Genomic DNA, 17306 nt, shown 5'->3' with positions numbered 1-17306 from the left:
GCCCCCCTGGGAGACTCCTCCCTCCCACAACCTGCCCAGAAAGGAGAAGAGGGGGTGCTGATGTCAGGGTGTCCCTCCCCTTCCACGCCTGTATCCCATCTCCACACAGAGAGAGGGGGATGGAGGGATCTTGGCAATTCAAATCTCTACCATTCTCTCACATTGTGTGTGTCTCTGAAAGTCTCACAAACACACACTGCCCTCCCCTTGCATCTCCCACTCACCAACACACACGTGGGGGGACTGTGGTTACTCCTGGTACTGCTCACAACATGGGCTAGTTTGGGTTCATGATTCGTCTGGGCATTGTCTCAGTTTCATTTCCTCTCTTATGCCTGAATTGAATTTTGAGGAGTGAGTTCTAAAATGGAGAAGTAGTACAAGGGCCCTACCATCAATCAAACATTAGTCCCGCCCCCTGTCACCAGAAGTCCCGCCCTTGGGGGTAACACATCCGGGGTCAAGAGGGACAGGTGACCGGAAGTAAGGGGTGTCATGTGACCCTCTAAGGACTCGCCCCGCCTCCCTCTACGGACTTGCCCCGCCTCCCTCTACCAATCAGGAAGGGTTTTTTTTCCCTGTGGGACCACCCTGCAAGCTGCTTTGACCAATCGGGGGGGCAGTTCCAGGACCCATTGACCAGACCAGAAGCGGGTCGTGTGACCCCTCTAAGAGCTTCCCATGACACCCTCTGCCAATCAGAGCATAGCACTTCCCCATAAGTTCTAGCGCCACACAAAAGGAGGCCATCTTGTTCCAATAGCGCATGTTTCAGAGAGCATGCAAACGCTGAGCGGAAACATGGCTTCTTTCACCAACTTTGTTTTGGTGCCGAGAAGAAAGCGCTACATCAGCGACAGTTCCGAGGAGGAAGGAGAAGTTGAAGGGAGCCCTTTGGCCCAGCCACTGATGGATACACCGGAATCTGACGCCGAAACCCAACCGCTCACGAGGCAGCCCGACGAGCTAGATGGCCTGCAGGAGGAAGGTGACCACGGCTCCCAGAAGTTGGAGAAGATGCATGGAAAAGAAGCCAAACAGGTAAATGAAACATCGAAGTTGGGGCATCATGGGGTTAGGAAACCGCGATTTAGTAAACTTTAAAAAAAAATGACCAGAGCGTCTTACATTATTTCTTTCTGGCAATTTCTCAACAGCTCGACGATGCCTTTCTAGCTGACCCTCAGACCCAGGACAGCATTGCATCGGACAAGGAAGACGAATCGGGCCCACCTTGTTTTTGCTCAACACCGATACAAAGCATTGAAGAGAACGCCAGGGACGACGGCCATGAAGAATTCAGGGGGTGGCTTGGCATTGACCTAGTTGAGCCAGTGCCACATCCTAAGCGTAAAAAAGTTATGTGCTCTATTGTAAGCGTTGCTGTTTATACCGTCCTTAGCCACTGTCTTAGGGTATGTCTACACTACCACCCTAGTTTGAACTAGGGTGGTAACATAGGCAACCGGACTTGCAAATGAAGCCCGAGATTTGAATTTCCTGGGCTTAATTTGCATAAAGCCGGGCGCTGCCATTTTAAAATGTCCGTTAGTGCGGACTCAATGCTGCGCGGCTACACGCGGCACGGACTAGGTAGTTCGGACTAGGCTTCCTATTCGGAACTACCTGTACTCCTCCTTTCACGACGTTGGAATTTAAAACTCTACAAGCACCCCCACCCCTGTTTTTTACAACTGTCACAAGGAGGCGCAATGTTCCATTGAGGTGCAACTCTATTTCTCTGGAACAGCTTTGCGGTCTGGTTTAAAAAATCCTCAGCAGACAGTTCATCCCTAGTTCTTCTGACTGAAAACAAAGGGTTAGTTAAATTATGGCTCTCTAAACGTAACTGAACATAATCAGGGCCTACCCTACCATTAACGTCATCTAGAACTAACTGTATTCCCCTACGCATGGCTTCAATAACCTGTTTAACTGAATTTATTTGCTCAAGATTGACAAAATGAAATGCCTCACAATACACTTACCCCACAAATCTAGGTACTTCACGTTGCCAACTTCTCGCTCTCTCCATATACAACTCTGGATTTTCACAGGCACTTGAGGGTTCCTCTATGGGCCCATCAGGGGCATCTTCTGCCTCAGACGCTATTTCAGAGTCAGAGCGGTCTCTGTGAAATTCATCAGGACTAGCCAGGGACCCGTCTACAGACTCACCACCCCGCAGGTCAGATAAGCCATTTTGTGAGCCTCCAGCAGGGGGCATCTCTTTTTGGTATTTTTTTCCTCATCACCTCTTTAGCCTTTTTTAAAAAATTTGCAGTGATCTTGGCCTGGAACTTATTGGAGGCCACCCATTTATTCGCCAAATGCTGTCCCCCCTCTTTCTTTTAGGCCCCCTGAGGATACAGAATTCCTCAGTTTTCTGAATGAAGCATCAAACTCTTCCCCCATACTAGAATATGGGGGAGCTGTGATGAGCTTATGGTTTTGGGAGAATGGTTTGTCAGTCCTTGGTTTTTTATTCACAACCCCTAGAGCGCGTGCTCCGGGTTTGTGAATGTGTGTGGTTTTGCGCACGTTCAGAACCCCTAGAGCGCGTGCTCCGGGTTTGTGAATGTGGGCATTTTTGCTCACAGTTTCCTCAGGGCTTGGTGTGGCAGTGGCCGCTGAGGAACTGGAGTTGTGTTTGTGTGGCTGCAACACCTCGGCATTGCAGGAGTTTTCAGTCCTTGGTTTTTTATTCACAACCCCTAGGGCGCGTGCTCCGGGTTTGTGAATGTGTGTGGTTTTGCGCACGTTCAGAACCCCTAGAGCGCCTGCTCCGGGTTTGTGAAAAGTGGGCATTTTCGCTCACAGTTTCCTCAGGGCTTGGTGTGGCAGAGCCGCTGAGGAACTGGAGTTGTGTTTGTGTGGCTGCAATGCCTCGGCATTATAGGAGTTTTCAGTCCTTGGTTTTTTATTCACAACCCCTAGAGCGCGTGCTCCGGGTTTGTGAATGTGTGTGGTTTTGCGCACGTTCAGAACCCCTAGAGCGCCTGCTCCGGGTTTGTGAATGTGGGCATTTTTGCTCACAGTTTCCTCAGGGCTTGGTGTGGCAGTGGCCGCTGAGGAACTGGAGTTGTGTTTGTGTGGCTGCAACACCTCGGCATTGCAGGAGTTTTCAGTCCTTGGTTTTTTATTCACAACCCCTAGAGCGCGTGCTCCGGGTTTGTGAATGTGTGTGGTTTTGCGCACGTTCAGAACCCCTAGAGCGCCTGCTCCGGGTTTGTGAATGTGGGCATTTTCGCTCACAGTTTCCTCAGGGCTTGGTGTGGCAGAGCCGCTGAGGAACTGGAGTTGTGTTTGTGTGGCTGCAATGCCTCGGCATTATAGGAGTTTTCAGTCCTTGGTTTTTTATTCACAACCCCTAGAGCGCATGCTCCGGGTTTGTGAATGTGTGTGGTTTTGCGCACGTTCAGAACCCCTAGAGCGCCTGCTCCGGGTTTGTGAATATGTGTGGTTTTGCGCACGTTCAGAACCCCTAGAGCGCCTGCTCCGGGTTTGTGAATGTGGGCGTTTTCGCTCACAGTTCTCAGGGCTTGGTGTGGCAGTGGCCGCTGAAGAACTGGAGTTGTGTTTGTGTGGCTGCAATGCCTCGGCCTTACAGGAGTTTTCAGTCCTTGGTTTTTTATTCACAACCCCTAGAGCGCGTGCTCCGGGTTTGTGAATGTGTGTGGTTTTGCGCACGTTCAGAACCCCTAGAGCGCGTGCTCCGGGTTTGTGAATGTGGGCGTTTTTGCTCACAGTTTCCTCAGGGCTTGGTGTGGCAGTGACCGCTGAGGAACTGGAGTTGTGGTTGCATGGTTGTTTCTTACCAGAGTCTTTTGCTTTGTCCTTGGGTTTGACGTATGTGAGGTTCGGACCGCCCGGATGCTTCATCTGCATTCTTGTGCTGTTCTGCGTTGTTAAGGGTCTCAAAGCAGATTCCTGGTTCTTTGGCGGTTCTGGAGGAGGTGTCCTTGTAGCTCTGTCTACAGCATTGTCAGAAAAGTTGTCCATGCCTGTGAGGTGGGGGAAAAACATTTTTTTTTTGTAAAAACACAACAACAACACATCTAAACTTTACCATCTCTCTCACCCACACCTGTGTATTTACTTAAAACCTCAGAACAACCAAACCGACAAGCAAAATATATTTACTGGGCTTCATCGATCCATCGGTCACTGATGCCGGTGAATTTTCCTTTTCAGCTGTCTCTCTCCTTTTTCTTTTGAGCTCGTTTTCCCTCTGGTCTAAGGACCTCTCACGTTTTGACTTTACTGTGGAGCAAACAACATTATTATAAAACACATGAAACCCTCTTGTAAACTTTAAAATCATTAGCGTGTTTTTCTATTTAAAAAGTTAGAGCTTCAAAAACAAAATAATCCACTTCAGGCTGTACAACAAACACCAGTTTTGAGTTTATTTCTCCCACTTAAAAAAACAAACAACAAAAACCCACACAATTTTTTTAAATACATCTCATTTTGCAGGATAAAAGCCAAAACTGCTTTTAAAACCCCTTGTTAGTTTCAACAAACCAAGTACTTAAAAAAACCCTACACCTATGCCTTGCACAGCCCCTTCCCCCCCCTCCGCACACACACTAAACAGCAGCTTTATAACACACACCAAACCAAGTTGGCAGCCGTATACTTTTCAAAACCCACATGCATTTAACACATCACATTTTGTACAGAAAAAGCAACCCACCAAACACTCTATACCAGCAGTTTGCCAATGTCAGGGACTTTAACCCGGACAGCCTCCGTTCATTGTCTGACCGCAAAGAGACAGGCAACACCAGCAAGATCCAATCACAAGCTCTTTATTGAATAGTGCGCACTACAATAGAGAGCAGCCCGTCTCCTAAGTGAACCAGCTCTGATTTCAGTAACAAGTAAGATTATATAGACAGTTCTGTCGTGTCATAAAACATTTGCCCAAGCATCTCAGCCTCCCCTTAATTAGTTAGAAGCTTCTAGTGTTAATGCGTATACTTCATGGCCTTAAGCAATTCATAATACGTCAACAGCTTTCTTATCAGCCCAGAAGGCAAGTACCAAACAACAAAGAGACAGGGAGTTAAAACAACAGAGGGCAGAGACAGTTCGTTAAGATCAGGGTGAGAACAGAAACAGGGAGTTACCTTCTCAGTTCTCAAACTAGCTGTTCCCATCACAGGCGCAGCCTTTCACTTACTTTACTTCTGCAACTCAAGCAAATATGTAGGGAGCGCCCCCTTGCTTGAACTATGTCTCTAGTTCTGCTCAGGGACTACTTAGAAACTTTTGTTAACCTCTTTCCTTGATCTGTCTTAACATAACTGCACTGGGCCCAATTCTCTAGGGCCTAACACCAACATCTATTTTAAAAACACACCTGTGTCTGTGTCAAACTCCATCACACACACACCTTCAAAAACTCCCCACAACGGTTTTAAAACCATTTGCAACTCTATTTTTTAAAAGCAGCAGGATGCAACAAACTGTTTTTTAAAAACCACTTACCTGTATCATAAGCCCCTGAATCACCCACAACTTAACCCCTACAGACAGCTTTTTTTCAAATAAAAACCCCAGGTAAAAACACTCCACCTTTTTGTAACCATCCCAGATACTTTTAGCCTAACCCCACCACTTCCTCCCCCAACTCAGAATTGAACATTTATTTTGAAAACACATTTGGCACAGAAAGAACAACCCACCAACCAGCAGTTTGCCAACATATAGTTTAAAAACACCAATAAGCTCCCCCACAATTAAGTTTTGAAAAAAAAACCACTCACAATTTAAACGTTACAATTAGTTAAAAGAAAAAAAATAACCCGCACACTTTAAAAATGATTATGGATAGTTACCTTCTACCAGAGGGTAAAGGCATGCTGGCACAGGGCTAATCTATTTTCCCCTATGTAGATTTGGGACTATGGAATAAAGAACAAGCAAAAAATGTGAGTTAGGATTACCCCCAAAATGCTTCAAACCCCATTTTAAAAACACACCTAGGTCTTGCACAGACATCATCTCTCTCTCTTACAAATCACAAATCACACACACACTCACATACACACACACACACACACACAAACAAACCCTGCATAACTTTAAAAGCCAATTGCAAAAAAGTTACTTTTCACTATGGGATAAAGTGGTGCAGGCACATGCTTGTTCTGTCCCCCCCCCACCCAATGTGTGCTTGGGCCTTAAGGTTAAAGAATAAGCACAAATGTTAGTTAGTATTACCCAGGGTTGTTTTTTTTTCAACAGTATTAAGCACAACTACAGTTAAAAATGGTTTTTACCTTGGCCTGGTGGGGAACTGCAGCTTAAAATTACTGGTTCCATGTTAAACAGATCACACTGCAATTAAGATAGCCACCATTATTTTACTAAGAGAGCATGGCCAAAGAGTGGCATTATAGAATATATACTTTCAAAGTTAAAAACAGGAAACATACCTTCTCCTGTTGCACTCCAGCAGCCATTCAAGAAAGTTTCTGTTGAAAAGGACAGTCTCCAAACTACCTAGGTTTTTGATACTCTCCTAACCCATTGTTTCAAACAACTTCAACGTAGTAGCTAGCAGGTGAATTTGATCACTGCAACTCTGAAATAATAGATCCTTAAAGACATAGGGACCCCTCCCTAGCATGGCCTTTTCTGATCTGAGGGTGGAAGAATTAAGCTGTCTCCACAACTGAGTTGCTTTTGGCTACATTTTTTTCCTTTTAGTTAAAATATATTTTTTGTAGGGCTTTCTTACAGTATTAACAGTAAAAGCACCAATCCTTAATGTAGCTGTATCCATTTCCACGTGGACACCTTTTGCAGATATCAATACATGTCTTGGGGTTTGTTTTTTTTAAAAACATGCTTCTTTCATGCTGAAGGCTTGGGGTTTAAATGAAATGCTTTTAAATGTTTGATTGTCTTTAGAGCAAATGCTTGTTTTAAAGTTTGGGTAAAAGTTGGAAACATTTCAGTTTGGGGTTAAACCCTTAATTTTTTTTAATTTTTAATGGCTAAAAAAAAGTAGCCCCTAGCATTTAACCAACTCCTGGGTCATATTTAAACTGTCCAAGAGCCTTTCTACCAACTCCTGTGTCCTTTAAACTGTCCAATAGCATTTGCAAACTCCTGAGGTGTTATTTAATTAGATATTCATTAGAGCCCACCTATACAACCCATCAAATTTAATTACTGAACATTACCCTCACTTAAGGGTAAGTGGTCACACCTAATCCGAACCATTGACTAGAGCCCCTGGCTATTCAGTGAGGTGCGGTTAAACCATTGAGTTTTTGTCTAATCAATCCTAACTGGGGGGAGGGAGGGATTTTTTCTTTTATTTAAAAAAACAAAACATTTTGAGGGGTTTTTCCTTCCCCTGAGTTTCTACCATACATCTTTCATAGTCTTTTTCTTAAGCAGGGTTCTGTGACTTTTTGTACGCACCAGACATTCAATATAACGCTCTAAGCAGGCGTCTTTTGGCTTGGTCATGGTCTTTAAAACACTGTGAGGATCTTGACTGAATTGCACTGCATTTACCAAAGTCACCCCTTGTGCTAAGTGTTCTTGAGTTAAGCACAGACATTGCATAGCATAACCTACGGCGATAACAGTATTTAATAACGGACTATGGAGCACTTTAAAGACTAACAAGATGTTTTATTAGATGATGAGCTTTCGTGGGCCAGACCCACTTCCTCAGATCAAATAGTGGAAGAAAATAGTTTCAAGGGAATCCTCTGAACTGTCATTCATGTTAAAATTCGACACTCTCCGGGAAGGAATGAACAAAGGCTCAAACTATCTTACCCATTACCAAGATAGCTTCCCCAATTATCACCTCTAATACCATTAGTTCACAGACATCTCATTCTCCCCACCTCTAATATAATTAATTCACAGACACTTACCTTCCTTCCTTCCCCTCCCCTGCATTCCCCTCCTGTTCTGAAATGTGATTTGTCCTTTTCATATGTGTTCATTTTTTTTATTGTATCCTTTGGTATATATGGTTGTGACTATTTTCTTCCACTATTTGATCTGAGGAAGTGGGTCTGGCCCACAAAAGCTCATCCCCTAATAAACCATCTTGTTAGTCTTTAAAGTGCTGCATAGTCCTGTTTTTTGCTTCAGCTACCCCAGACTAACACGGCTACATTTCTATTAGTATTTAATAAGCTTTCCAAACACAGTTCAGCACATAGGCCCCGGAGCTTGCAGTTTATATCCTCTGGAGTCCAAGTCACACAGTCATGGTACCACTGGGTGGCGCATCTATGACACAACCCTCACAGTCCTCAAAAAACTTTTCCCTAAGGGTATGTCTACACTACCACCCGAGTTCAAACTAGGGTGGTAATGTAGGCAACCGGAGTTGCAAATGAAGCCCGGGATTTGAATTTCCCGGGCTTCATTTGTATAAAGCCTGGCGCCGCCATTTTTAAATGTCCGCTAGTGCAGACTCCGTGCCGCGCAGCTACACACGGCCCGGACTAGGTAGTTCGGACTAGGCTTCCTAGTCCGAACTACCGTTACTCCTTGTGAAATGCCAAAACCCTGCTTAAGAAAAAGACTATTTGTAAGATGTCTAAAAGGATGAAGTTAGAAAATGGTGAGGGGACACACATGAGATATAAAACGTGGTAGCTGTAAATATCTCTTGAAAAGGGGCTTTTGTGACTATCTTCTCTCAGAAGGTTTGTGTGATCCTTACATGAGTAAAAGTTTTAGTGGAACACATGGTCTGTATGTTTTTTAAATAAAATCATTTAAAAAAATAAAGTTTGTGAGAATCCATTTTGTATAAAGAGGCCCATTTCCTGAAAAAGCCTGAAAGATGTATGGTAGAAACTCTGGGGAAGGAAAAACCCCTCAAAATGTTTTGTTTTTTTAAATAAAAGGAAAAAATTACTCCCCCCCCCACCCCACCCCACCCCACCCAGTTAGGATTTATTAGACATGAACTCAATGGTTTCACCGCACCTCACTGAATAGCCAGGGGGCTCTAGTCAGTGGTTAGGTTTAGGTGTGACCACTTACCCTTGTTGAGGTTAATGTTTACTAATTAATTTTGATGGGTTGGATGGGGGGGCTCTGATGAATATCTAATTAAATAACACATCAGGAGTTTGCAGATGTTATTGGACAGTTTAAATATAACCCCTGGGGTTGGTAGAGCGCTATTGGATAGTTTAAAGGACACAGGAGTTGGTAGAAATGCTATTGGACAGTTTAAATATGACCCAAGAGCTGGTTAAATGCTAGGGGCTACTTTTTCTAGCCATTAAAAGTTACAAAAAATTAAGGGTCTAACCCCAAACTGAAATGTTTCCAACTTTTACCCATACTGTAGAACAAGCATTTGCTCTAAAGACAATCAAACATTTAAAAGCATTTCATTTAAACCCCAAGCCTTCAGCATGAAAGAAGCATGTTTAAAAAAAACAAACCCCAAGACATGTATTGATATCTGCAAAGGGTCTCCACGTGGAAATGGGTACAGCTACATTAAGGATTGGTGCTTTTACTGTGAATACTGTAAGAAAGCCCTACAAAAAATATATTTTAACTAAAAGAAAAAAAATATAGCCGAAAGCAACTCAGTTGTGGAGACAGCTTAATTCTTTCACCCTCAGATCACGAAAGGCCATGCTAGGGAGGGGTGCCTAAAGTCTTTAAGGATCTATTATTTCATAGTTGCAGTGATCAAATTCACCTGCTAGTTACTACTTTGAAATTGTTTGAAACAATGTGTTAGGAAGGTATCAAAAACCTAGGTAGTTTGGAGACTGTCCTTTTCAACAGAAACTTTCTTGAATGGCTGCTGGAGTGCAACAGGAGAAGGTATGTTCCTTGTTTTTAACTTTGAAAATATATATATTATGTAATGCCACTCTTTGGCCATGCTCTCTCAGTAAAATAATGGTGGCTATCTTTATTGCGGTGTGATCTGTTTAACATGGAACCAGTAATTTTAAGCTGCAGTTCCCCACCAGGCCAAGGTAAAAACCATTTTTAACTGTAGTTGTGCTTAATACTGTTTTAAAAAAAACCCTGGGTAATACTAACTAATATTTGTGCTTATTCTTTAACCTTAAGGCCCAAGCACACATTGGGGGCGGGGGATTGACAGAACAAGCATGTGCCCATAGTGAAAAGTAACTTTTTTGCAGTTGGCTTTTAAATTTATGCAGGGTTTGTGTGTGTGTGATTTGTAAGAGAGAGAGATGATGTCTGTGCAAGACCTAGGTGTATTTTTAAAATGGGGTTTGAAGCATTTGGGGGTAATCCTAACTCACATTTTTTGCTTGTTCTTTATTCCATAGTCCCAAATATACATAGGGGAAAATAGAATAGCCCTGTGCCAGCATGCCTTTACCCTGTGGTAGAAGGTAACTATCCATAATCATTTTTAAAGCGTGCGGGTTATTTTTTTTCTTTAACTAATTGTAATGTTTAAATTGTGAGTTGGGTTTTTTTTCAAAACTTAATTGTGGGGAAGTTATTGGTGTTTTTAAACTATATGTTGGCAAACTGCTGGTTGGTGGGTTGTTCTTTCTGTGCCAAATGTGTTTTCAAAATAAATGTTCAATTCTGAGTTGGGGGAGGAAATGGTGGGGTTAGGCTAAAAGTATCTGGGATGGTTACAAAAAGGTGGAGTGTTTTTACCTGGCGATTTTATTTTAAAAAAGCTGGCAGTAGGGATTAAGTTGTGGGTGATTCAGGGGCTTATGCTACAGATAAGTGGTTTTTAAAAAACAGTTTGTTGCATACTGCTGCTTTTAAAAAAATATAGTTGCAAATGGTTTTAAAACCGTTGTGGGGAGTTTTTGAAGGTGTGTGTGTGATGGAGTTTGTGACAGACAAAGGTGTGTTTTTAAAATAGATGTTGGCAAACTGCTGGTAAGGTGTGTTTGGTGGGTTGCTTTTTCTGTGCAAAATGTGATGTGTTCAATGCATGTGGGTTTTGAAAAGTATATGGTTGCCAACTTGATTTAGTGTGTGTTATAAAGCTGCTGTTTAGTGTATGTGTGTGGAGGGAGGGAGAGGGGCTGTGCAAGGCATAGGTGTAGGGTTTTTTACAGTACTTGGTTTGTTGAAACTAACAAGGGGTTTTAAAAGCAGTTTTGGCTTTTATTCTGCAAAATGAGATGTATTTAAAAAAATTGTGTGGGTTTTTGTTGTTTGTTTTTTTAAGTGGTAGAAATAAACTCAAAACTGGTGTTTGTTGTACAGCCTGAAATGGATTATTTTGTTTTTAAAGCTATAACTTTTTAAATAGAAAAACCCCTAATGATTTTAAAGTTTACAAGAGGGTTTCATGTGTTTTATAATAATGTTGTTTGCTCCACAGCACGGTCAAAACATGAGAGGTCATTCGACCAGAGGGAAAAGGAGCTCAAAAGAAAAAGGAAAGAGACAGCGGAAAAGGAAAATTCCCCAGCATCAGTGACCGATGGATCGATGAAGCCCAGTAAATATATTTTGCTTGTCGGTTTGGTGGCTCTATGAGGTTTTAAGTAAATACACAGGTGTGGGTGAGAGAGATGTTAAGTGTAGGTGTGGTGGTGTTGTGTTTTTACAAAAAAAATGTTTTTCCCCCACCTCACAGGCATGGACAACTTTTCTGACAATGCTGTAGTCAGAGCTACAAGGACACCTCCTCCAGAACCGCCAAAGAACCAGGAATCTGCTTTGAGACCCTTAACAACGCAAAACACCACAAGAATGCAGATGAAGCATCCGGGCGGTCCGAACCTCATACGTCAAACCCAAGGACAAAACAAAAGACTCTGGTAAGAAACAACCATGCAACCACAACTCCAGTTCCTCAGCGGTCACAGCCACACCATGCCCTGAGGAAACTGTGAGCGAAAATGCCCACATTCACAAACCCGGAGCACGCGCTCTAGGGGTTGTGAATAAAAAACCAAGGACTGAAAACTCCTGCAATGCCGAGGCATTGCAGCCACACAAACACAACTCCAGTTCCTCAGCGGTCACCACCACACCATGCCCTGAGGAAACTGTGAGGGAAAACGCCCACATTCACAAACCCGGAGCATGCGCTCTAGGGGTTCTGAACGTGTGCAAAACCACACACATTCACAAACCCGGAGCACGCGCTCTAGGGGTTGTGAATAAAAAACCAAGGACTGAAAACTCCTGCAATGCCGAGGTGTTGCAGCCACACAAACACAACTCCAGTTCCTCAGCGGTCACCACCACACCATGCCCTGAGGAAACTGTGAGGGAAAACGCCCACATTCACAAACCCGGAGCATGCGCTCTAGGGGTTCTGAACGTGCGCAAAACCACACACATTCACAAACCCGGAGCACGCGCTCTAGGGGTTGTGAATAAAAAACCAAGGAGTGAAAACTCCTGCAATGCCGAGGTGTTGCAGCCACACAAACACAACTCCAGTTCCTCAGCGGCCACTGCCACACCAAGCCTTGAGAACTGTGAGCAAAACCGCCCACATTCACAAACCCGGAGCAGGCGCTCTAGGGGTTCTGAACGTGCGCAAAACCACACACATTCACAAACCCGGAGCACGCGCTCTAGGGGTTGTGAATAAAAAACCAAGGACTGAAAACTCCTGCAATGCCGAGGTATTGCAGCCACACAAACACAACCCCAGTTCCTCAGCGGCTACTGCCACACCAAGTCCTGAGGAAACTGTGAGGGAAAATGCCCACATTCCCAAACCCGGAGCATGCGCTCTAGGGGTTGTGAATAAAAACCAAGGACTGACAAACCATTCTCCCAAAACTATAAGCTCATCATAGCTCCCCCATATTCTAGTATGGGGGAAGAGTTTGATGCTTCATTCAGAAAACTGGTGAACTCTGTATCCTCAGGGGGCCTAAAAGAAAGAGAGGGGGACATGATTTGGCGGATAAACTGGTGGCCTCCAATAAGTGCCAGGCCAAGATCACTGCAAATTTTTTAAAAAAGGCTAAAGAGGTGATGAGGAAAAAATACCAAAAAGAAATGCCCCCTGCTGGAGGCTCACAAAATGGCTTATCTGACCTGTGGGGTGGTGAATCTGTAGACTGGTCCCTGGCTAGTCCTGATGAATTTCACTGAGACCGCTCTGACTCTGAAATAGCATCTGAGGGAGAAGATGCCCCTGATGGGCCCGTAGAGGAACCCTCAAGTGCCCCTGAAAATCCAGAGTTGTATATGGAGAGAGCGAGAAGTTGGCAACGTGAAGTACCTAGATTTGTGGGGTAAGTGTATTGTGAGGCGTTTCGTTTTGTCAATCTTGAGCAAATAAATTCAGCTGAACAGGTTATTGAAGCCATGCGTAGGGGAATACAGTTAGTTCTAGATGACGTTAGTGGTAGGGTAGGCCCTGATGATTATGTTCAGTTACGTTTAGAGAGCCGTAATTTAACTAACCCTTTGTTTTCAGTCAGAAGGTCTAGGAATGAGCTGACTGCTGAGGGTTTTTTAAACCAGACCTCAAAGGTGTTCCAGAGTAATAGAGAGTTGCACCTCAATGGAACAATGCGCCTCCTTGTGACAGTTGTAAAAAACGGGTGGCGGTGCTCGTAGAATTTAAAACTCTATCCTTGGTATTTCAATTATTCATAAAAGAGACCATGTTTAGTAGACCTGGCTTACACCGGTACCAGTCTGTGTTTTGCGTGCGGGCTCTTGGCCGTCATGTCCGATCGTAAACCTACGGACGCCAAATTGTTAGAGGGGGTGAGAGAGCTTCCCGGGAAACTGGGGTGGTCAGATCCAAAACAGGTTATGCTCAGCGGCGTAGCAAAGTTGGAACAGCATTTAGGAGTTAACATACAGGTGGTGCTGTATACGGCGAAAGGCGGCTGGGGCTTTTTTAAAATGAGGGGCCTGGTGTACCCCAAGACCATTTTATCCTGTTGCACGATGAGCATGATTATGGGGTTCTGGATGTGAAAAAGTTGTTCGGAGCGAAAAATTGAGTTTTACCACACAGTGTACAGTCACGACCACTCTTGCAGGTATTCTTGCTGCCTCTGATTGAGCAGAACGTGCTCAGACAGCGTGGGTGTCCTAGCTGTAGACCATTTTGTTGATCCAAAGAGTTCTTAGTCAGACACACAGAGTGCGCATCGAAAAAACAAGTCGAATGCCTGTCTAAAACTTTGTGTGATGTGTGTCAGTCTTATGTGGACAAGTGACGGTGCTGTAAGCAGTATAAGGGCTTTCTTGTTGGCAACATTGACAGTCATTTATGTTTTCTGGACAGCCTTAGCCCGAATCCTCGGAAAGTATATTTTTTATGATTTCGAATGCACGCAGGAGACGGGGTTGCACACCCCCAATTACACTTTTGCTATGGCCGTAAAACCAGAAAAATCCTGGGAATTTAAGGGTAGGGAGTGTCTCTCTATGTTCGTTAAGACATTTATTGGCAAAGAGTTCCTTGACAACACATTCATAGCACACAATTCCAAAGGTTACGATGCGTACTTAGTCGTGAGACAGCTACTGAAGGAAAAGATGTGCCTAGAACTGATCACTCAGGGTAGTAAACTAATGTGTGTGAAAGTTAAGGCCATGGGCATTTGTTTTATAGACTCGTTAAACTTCTTGCCCATGAGGGTGTCATGGGAAGCTCTTAGCAGGGTCACATGACCCACTTCTGGGCGGGTCATCCGATCCTGGAACTGCCCCCCGATTGGTCAAAGCGGCTCATGGGGTGGTCCCACATTGGGGGGGGGGGGAAACCCTTCCTGATTGGTAGAGGGAGGCAGGGCGAGTCCTCAGAGGGGTCACATGACACCCCTTATTTCCAGTCACCTGTCCCTCTTGTCCCCAGATGTATTACCACCAAGGGCGAGACTTCTGGTGACAGGGGAGACGGGACTGCTGGGGTAGGGGGCGGAGCTAACATTTGATTGATGGTAGGGCCCTTGTACTACTTGGGGAACCTGCCAAGGTTGGGGTTGTGATCCCCATGGTAAGTGGTGCTCCTGGACGGGGCTGACATGTCCCTGAAAAAGGCAGAGAAGGGAGTGCTTCCATGCAATCTTTGCTGGAACACACCTCTCTTGCAGCTTCCACTGCACAAGCTGCCTTAACTCTACTGCTCCACCAAACAGAAGCCGTCTCAGTGGGCTTACCAACCATCAGTCCATACAAAATTAGCCTCAATTGGACATGTCCATAAAGTCCATAAAAAATGTAGGTGGCCGTAAATTTCATAAAAGCACAATACAATTTCAAAAAGCAGCAATTCTTCTATAGCAATTACATTTCCTCTGTGCTGCTTCAGCCTTTGTACTGCAGGGCAGCAGAAATTAGACCTTTCAGTTGTTCATTTAGGTCAATGGTTATTTAGGTGCATTAGGAGGAGCGTGGCCAGCAGATCCAGAGAAGTGATTATTCTCCTTTATTCAGCTCTGGTGAGGCCACATCTGGAGGATTGTGTCCAGTTCTGGGCCCCCCACTACAGAAAGGATGTGGACGCATTGGAGAGGGAGACGAAAATGATTCCGGGGCTGGGGCACAGGACCTACGAGCAGAGGCTGAGGGATGTGGGTTTGTGTAGTCTGCAGAAGAGAAGAGTGAGGGGGGATTTGGTAGCAGCCTTCTGTGACGACGCGTTGGGGTCCCCTGTCTCCTGCACCCCGAAATGGCACGAACAGACTCCACCAGCCAGTAGAATGGAGATAGGTTATTGCTTCTCCAGGATATAGCACAGCACAGATGTAATCTGGTTACAGGAACTGGGGCTAGGAGGCCTCAGTGCCCCCCCTTGAGATGGGGGGAGTCCCAGCCCCCCTCCCCAGCTCCTTCTCCCTTGCTTTCCAGACAAGAACTAACTCAATCTCCTCCGGCCTTCCCCCCCAGCCAGGGCAGCATTCACCTTCCTTAATTCCTCTCCATGGGGGTTAGCTGGTCGGACCGGTTGAGGGCTCCCTTGGCATAATGACGCATCCCTGTCCTTCTGGGCTGTGGTACCCATCCCTGTCCTTCTGGGCAGCCAGTGGGGTTACCACAGACCCATAGAAACCAGCAAGTTCCCTCCCACTACGTCACACCTTCAACTCCCTGAAGGGAGGTTCCAAAGAGGCTGGAGAGAGGCTGTTCTCAGTAGTGACAGATGGCAGAACAAGGAGCAATGGTCTAAAGTTATAGTGGAGGGGGGTGTCTAGATTGGGTATAAGGAAAAACTCTATTTTCTAGGAGGGTTGTGAAGCACTGGGATGCAGAGGCCCAGGGCAGCACAATTTTGCGGTTCCCCCCCCCCCTTTGACATGGCGCATGCGTGGGGCCTTTGGTAGCATGGGACCCAGGACAGCCGCCCCGCTTGCCCTGCCTTAAATCTGCCGCTTTTGGGATGGGTTCCCTAGGGAGGTGGTGGAACCTCCATCCCTAGAGATTTTTAAGTCCCAGCTTAACAAAGCCCTGGCTGGGTTGATTTAATTAGGATTGGTCCTGCCTTGGGCAGGGGGCTGGACTTGATGACCTGCTGAGGTCTCTCCCAGCTCTATGGTTCTATAATTCTATGACAGGCCTGACAAGTACACCATCAACCGCAGACAGGAGCACCCTCCTCTGAGTTCCAGGAAATATCTCACAACCACTCCCGAGCCAGCTAATGGGCAGCTAATGGGAGCCAGGACTCCTGGGTGCTTTCCCATGAATCAGAAATCAGAACATGAACCTGTAGGAGAGCATTTTAGCCGTTCTGGCCCCTCGATCATAGGTTTAAAGGTAGCCATTCTTCTACAAAAGGATTTCACTAGCCAATTGCAGAGACAGTCTGTAGAATCTCAAATCGACAGATTTGATACGGTTACCCTGGGCTTGAACAAAAACATTAACTGGTTAACGCAGTACAAAGCTCATTTCCCCTGCCTTTGATATTTGCATTTTCACATCAAAAGCAATGAAAGGGACACATTCAGCCTCGTTACGGCACTTCATGAACACAGGTCCTACAATTGACAGGAAACAACTTTTGCTGTACTATTTACCATACAGTCTGTTGTTTCCGCTCCAACACACCAATGAAGTGGGTTTCACCCACAAAACTTCATGATCATAGATACATGAAGAAAAATCTATATTTGTTAGTCTCTACCGTATCCAAGTCTGTAGCGGGGGGAGGGGGCATCCTCATTTTTTTTTTTAAAAGAGTGCGCTAATTCCTTTATTCAAATGTCATATGCTACTTAAGGAAATTCCCTCTGAGAATCCGTGCATACCTCACCTTATCCCTGACACCATTATGACGGTTAACGTTGCACAGAAACATCGGTAAACTTGGCCGGTTTTCCATGACCCTATGCTACCTGGTA

General features: G+C 45.0%; 1 pseudogene; it reads left to right on the top strand.

Annotated features, from left to right (window-relative positions):
* The first annotated feature begins 909 nt into the window (after positions 1–909).
* Positions 910–17306, top strand: part of LOC142821299 (granzyme B-like) — a 28792-nt pseudogene continuing 12395 nt past the window's right edge.

This window comes from Pelodiscus sinensis, chromosome 30 (assembly GCF_049634645.1).
Source record: "Pelodiscus sinensis isolate JC-2024 chromosome 30, ASM4963464v1, whole genome shotgun sequence".
In the NCBI taxonomy this organism is placed as follows: Eukaryota; Metazoa; Chordata; order Testudines; family Trionychidae; genus Pelodiscus; species Pelodiscus sinensis.
This window is presented reverse-complemented; position numbering and strand designations above follow the sequence as displayed.